Source organism: Lepisosteus oculatus, chromosome 16 (assembly GCF_040954835.1).
Source record: "Lepisosteus oculatus isolate fLepOcu1 chromosome 16, fLepOcu1.hap2, whole genome shotgun sequence".
In the NCBI taxonomy this organism is placed as follows: domain Eukaryota; kingdom Metazoa; phylum Chordata; class Actinopteri; order Semionotiformes; family Lepisosteidae; genus Lepisosteus; species Lepisosteus oculatus.
This window is the reverse complement of record NC_090711.1, coordinates 11,300,582-11,306,581: the sequence shown is the minus strand read 5'-3', so window position 1 is coordinate 11,306,581 and position 6,000 is coordinate 11,300,582. Positions and strand designations below refer to the sequence as shown.

The following is a 6,000-nucleotide window of genomic DNA, read 5'->3' as shown; positions in this document are numbered from 1 at the left end:
CAGAGGCTAAAATAGTTTGTATTATTACTACAGCAACAGATCAGCAAAGAATTAAATTATGCATCCCTGAAACAATAATATATATAGGAAAGATTTAAATATTGAAAGGAAAATTGTGGTGCTTTTGTAACAAAGATGCCCCAAAACTCACTGGGGTAACAGTCACCCTCTACAATACCCCCTTACCCCATATGGAGGCAGACTTTCCTACAACAATAAAAGAGCAGTACGGTGTCTAAAAAAATCACACCCTTTTTGTGCACAAGTTCAAATATCAACCTTTTGTTTTAGGTTTAAAGTAAGGGTGTAATGTAAAAAAATAAGCCTAACATTTTGAAGGCAAAAAATGAACGAAAGGTGCCAGCAAACTCCTTGGAGTAACCTTAAAGCCCTTTTTGGCAAGGGAATTTCTGAGATATTCTATGCTGCAAAATATCACAATCAAAAAAAAAATCATCCCTCCTCAATAAAATTGGGATTAAATCCCCTAATACCCGGTGAGCGCTACCATCTTATCCCTCACGGCGGGGCTATCAATTCACAGGTATTGTAAAATTTATCACGCGAATTTATGACACAGGAAACAGTAAAAATAGTTGCATATACAGTAATATTTTCTTTGATCAAACATACCTTAGCATAAGAAAAATTGAGCTCTTTTAACCGAAATAAAAGCTGTGGGTCGTGACAAAATCCCCTACTTTATACTATGGTTCGGGCGGCAGTCTTAATAAAAAAGCCTAATTGGAACTCGCGCGAAATTTAAAAATAAGGTCAACAAATATGGCTTCCCGACCATGCCGAAAGGTAAGAACATCACCGTTGCCGTGAGTTCACAAATGTAAAATTAATTTCTCAGGGTGGAATGTAATAAGGTGTGTCGAGTTAACAGACACTCGTTTTATGGTAGTCATCGGGGTGAGCACACGCTCGTTACAGTATTAAAAATATATTCCAGTTTACAAAGGAAGAAAAATCAACATCGTGGTTGTGCCTCTATTAGCATCGAGTTGGTTCCAAGCACAAGGCACAAGAAGCGCCTGAACAAATCTCCAGGACTTGATACTGTTATAACGGAGAAATGAAAAATGTTGTTCATGGAGTGTTTACAGAACCTTTAGCAGTTTATCAATATGCTGATAATGCCTATTTAATGGAGAATCCAAAAATTCTCCCATCCAAAACCCATCCCAAAAAAGGGGGTGACAACCACAGCAAACAATTTTAGGTTTTACTTTAGAATCCTTATTTATGTAAGGTTGTGGAATCAGAGCTAAACTAAATGATCCTCTTCCTGGCAGTAATAGACCTGGACTTACCAAAGTTGTTTTGCTTAACCAGTTTGTTAGAGTACCTTGAACACGAAACAGTATGGGATCCTCATGGAAGATTAATTCTTAAATTATAGGTGGTATTGCATTTAAAAATAAGAGCATGAGGGTCTAGTTTGTAAGCCGCAATTCTACGCAAAGAGTTGTAGAAGAATGGAACAAGCATCTCAGCCACGTTGAAGGTGACACACTAGCTTCCTTCAGGATGAACGAACTCTTTCAAAGCTGCAAATCACCCAATAAACTGAAGCTAAACCATTTTTATGTTTTCTAATTTTAATGCATGCAATTTAAGAATTATTCAATAGGAAACAGTACAAATAAGGTGTGAATGCTCACATTTTGGATTCTGTAATGATTGCTGTACCACGTGGATCTGCATTAAGGGGCGAGCACAGATCTTTCTCATTGAAAGCTGATCTATATTCTGGTATGGTTGGTAATGTCTGTAAACTGGACTAGTTTCCCCAAAAAGGAAGATTTAAAAACAAGGTAGAAGTGGTAAAGGCAATTAAAAAATGTCAACAAGAAAACTGGGCAACGACAGGTGGATAGCACAGTAGACAAAATATGCAAGTGGAATATCAAGCAAAAATGTAAAAAATTGGAAATAGCTTAAAGTGTATAAAAAAGACCTGAACGTGTTTTTGTTCTTGTTGACAATGTGGGGGGGAAATTAAACAGTGTAGCATATAAATCAAGGCATGATCAAATGTTCTGTTAAACTAGTATTTCCCAATTAAAGTAGTGTAGTTTTGACAGTTACAAAAATATGAAGGCTCTGGAATCAGTCCAGAGAAGAGCAAATGGAAACATTCCCAGGCTCAAATGAATGTACTATTTTGACAGACAGAAAAGAATGAATCGTTTTAGACCTATCAGAAGACGAGTAGGAAACCTGATTCGTGTATTCACAATCCCCATTAAAATCAACCCAACAGACCTCTGAAGTATCAGCACTGAAGTATGAACTAAAGGAGACAAGGAAACTAAGGGGAAGTCATTTAAAACTGAGAACATGAGGCAGTTTTACACAAAGGGTTGTAGGAGTCTAGAACACGCTACCCATCCATGCTGTTGAAAGATTCCCTGGTTTCTCAAAAAAATGGGTAGATGAGATATTTGGATGAGCTAGCTATGAGCAACTCAAGACTTAAATGTGCAAAATGTTCTCCTCTTGTTTGTAACCTTCCACGTGTTCTGTTTTTATTACATACCTTTTGGGGTGCCAGCAGTTTCTTGAGATGTACAACATGGTTCTCCATGTTGCAGGTGCCACATTGCCAGACAGAAGAGTTGAAGTTGATTGGAGGAGCAGCTTGTCTCTCATTAACATCTCTGCAGGATTCTCCATTTGCCTCACGGCTGGAACAGCTCTGACTGCCTGATCCCAGCTCTGCCTCGGTTGTGTTTAGCTAATTTTGGACTGCTGCTTGGGGAGTCCTGGCCCATTGGCTTCTCAGTACTGACAGTCTTGTACTCTTCGTCTTCAAGTGTACCCTTTAAACGTCAAGGGAATAAAATCAATTTCAACAAACACAGCAATGTAAAGTCACATCGGTTTTATTTACAGTTTATTTTTATTCCCTAAGCTGAGCTTCTTGATTCCTTGACATCAAAATAAAACATGACACGTCATATATTATCTATGTATGAAAATCCATTCCATCCTGGTCCATATGGGCACTGTACTCTCCTGACACTTAAATCCCTTTGCTGAGCCTTAGCTGAGAGCGAAGGCTTTTTAAATAAACTACATCTTTCCTCTCTCCTAATGGGATAAAATGAATATGCCTGTGCACAATTATGTGCCAGCGTTTCATCATTTGACAGATTATGGACAAACCCATTATTTTAGTCTGATCTAAATTGCTCATCTATGCATTTTTTCTTTGTTGTGACCAGTATTTTCCGTCATGAAAAATTCTTTACCAATTTAATGCACAACTTTTAGTTACTTATTAATCTAAAAGTAAATCTTCTAGTGTGACTTTAGGATATCCCTGAACTTTTTCATTCAAAATCATTATATATCCACTCAGATAAGCTTGAAAGACATTTGCTATAATTATCATTGAGAACATCCTCCACACAAAGGAACAACATGAATTTTAGTGCTCTCAGAACTTTGTCACTGTTAACTTAAATGTTAGCTTTCTTCAGTGTTTCAAAGTGTAAGGTAAGATGGACAGAGGTGAGCTGAAGAGCCAGCAGTGACCTGCTGTGGTAGAATTCTGCCTGTACAGAGCCTAAAGTAATTTGCGAGATGATGAATGCAAGCTAAGAACTATATTGTGTAATTGTGATGTCAATTTTGTTCATCACACTTTCATTGTAGTTTTTAAAGTTTCACTAAAGCAAAACCAAAATATAGAAACAATTTTTAACAGGCTGTTTATGAAGCCTGTTATAAAATGGTTTTCTTCTTCCTGTATGAAGATTTGTGGCTTTTTCTGATGGGAAACGCACACACTTCACCACATGGTTCAGTTTTATTTCTACGGCTTGATTTAAATGCAACAGTTGATTTCTCTCACCTTTTCATTTTCGTAATCTCCCCAAATGTGAGGTTTTCTAAGTGCTCTAACAGGTACTTGTACTTCATTTTGTTACATGGGAAGGCCCAGACACAGAGGTAAACAGCCAACGACAAGCAGTTTAGTCTTCCTGTCGGTTGGCTGCTTAGGTGGAGTGAAAGGAAATCCAATTACATTTGGATAATTAATCAGTTCAGCTTTTGACATTTATGGTCATTTATTTTTTCCTTTTTGCTGTGCCTAACAGTTTGGGAATGGACAGAGGCTGGGCTTAGATAAAAAATGTACAGACAGACACAAGGGAGACAAAACTGGCAAATACCATTTGGATTGTTATAAAACGACATTACAGCTATAAGACTAAGAACAGAAAAGAGAGAAAGATTTAAACATCAAGCATTATGATACCTAGCATTGCTTTAAGCTACTGTTTGGTAAAGCTAGCTGTGTAAACAAGGAGCATTTTATCCTGAACGAAAAAAACAGTATATTAGTAGAGGTGATTTTGAGCTTTGCAATTTAAAGGTCAGCAAGGTAAGACAAAATTCAATTTAAGGGGGGGTGGAGATGAAAGTTACTAAAATAATTCTACTTAGTTGCACAGCCGATACTTTCATTTTAATGGTATTAAATTTGCCCTTGTTATTAAATGCAAGAGTATCACTGTCCTATACGTTTTGCCTTGTCTTTGTGTGTTATCTGCAACACAGCAGTAAAATAGTCTGCAAGCGCAAAATGTCATAAACACTCAATTAAAGCACTACAACACTAGAAGCACTACAACAATGTGGAAATTGAATTAAATAGCTTGAGTGATCCTGTTATGCAGTAACCCAAGAAACCAAGCATGCAAAAGATTAAGGATGAGAAAGAGTTAATGGCATCAAGAGTTCTGTTGTTGGTTGGAAGGGTGATGCAGAGCAAAGCATAGGTTAGACCTGAATTCACAGGAACATGACCTGAGGGATTAAAATACTTTATATATGCCAAAAGTAAAAGCCCGTTAAAGTGAGGCAAGCTCTTGTTATACAACTGCTCATTCATTATGAAAGCAGGACATCCCTCCCCATGGATGAAAAAGGGTGCTAATCAGAATATTCCACATCTTAAGCTTATGACAACCACCTACACAACAGGCCAGATATACAACAATCAACAGGGTTAGAAGGCTGGCCCAACTTCAAACACTTGAGGACTGAAGCTTGAGCACCTGAACTGATAGTAATTTGACCAATTAATAATTGCTTACAGTTATATAGGACTTTTCTGGACACTACACTCAAAGTGCTTTTACAGGTAATAGGGACTCCCTCTGCCACCACCAATGTGCAGCATCTTCCTAAGCTTCGAAACACATCGGTCCACCCTGACCCGTAGCATATAAATGAAAGGTCATTAAGAACAAGGGTTTGCAAATCCAGTACCTGATATCAACAGTCTTGCAGTTCTTCATTCCAGTACAGTTCTTAATTCAATTGAACTCATTATTGGTTCAATTTAAGTAGTTTAACAGATGGTGCCAACTTTTCAGGTGCTGCTGCTGCTTCTAAGAGACATATAAAATCCGCAAGTCTGCAGCCCTCCAGGACTGGAGCTGGGAACCCCTGTCCTTAAAATATGGGGAGGGGCTCATCATTAACATTTACGGTTCTTGAAAGCCAATGTTGTCTGTAGGTGTTCGTTCCACCCAGAACTGCAATGCTACTTTTAAATTTCAGGATTAGAAGGAAACAGCATTGATGAGTGCATTTCAAGGCACAATGAATGTAAAATGTACAATGTAACGTGTAATTCCTCTAATTTACATCACAAAATAGACTAAATTTGCAGCTCCATATTGCCATCACTGTCTGCGATCCAGAACGAGGCACCGGAACATCCGGTGATGTGAACCAGCCCTATTACATTGTAAACAAGCAGGCTTTTATTGTGAACCAACCATTAATTTATTTTGTTTCAAAGATTTAATAAGCAGTTTGAGAAATTGGGACTGCAGTTCCCCTTCAATGAGCAGTTTTTCCTTTTACAGAGAACCGATTGGTTCACCATTCACCCATCCGTGTTCCAACTGCTTCATGCAGCCTGGGGTCGTGGGGGAGCCAAAGTCTGTGTCCCCAAGCAACAGGAGCAAG

The 6,000-nt window shown here is 38.1% G+C and overlaps 1 long non-coding RNA gene across 2 annotated transcripts; it reads left to right on the top strand.

The window, feature by feature from the left end:
• Positions 1-755: 755 nt before the first annotated feature.
• On the top strand, positions 756-2,872 carry LOC138223347 (uncharacterized). 2 transcript variants are annotated; one of them, XR_011181789.1, is made up of 2 exons: positions 756-807; positions 2,567-2,872. It is a non-coding gene; the product is annotated as an uncharacterized lncRNA (long non-coding RNA). The 2 variants fall into 2 exon arrangements; XR_011181788.1 differs by having other exon boundaries at positions 777-807; positions 2,564-2,872.
• The last annotated feature ends 3,128 nt before the right edge of the window (positions 2,873-6,000 follow it).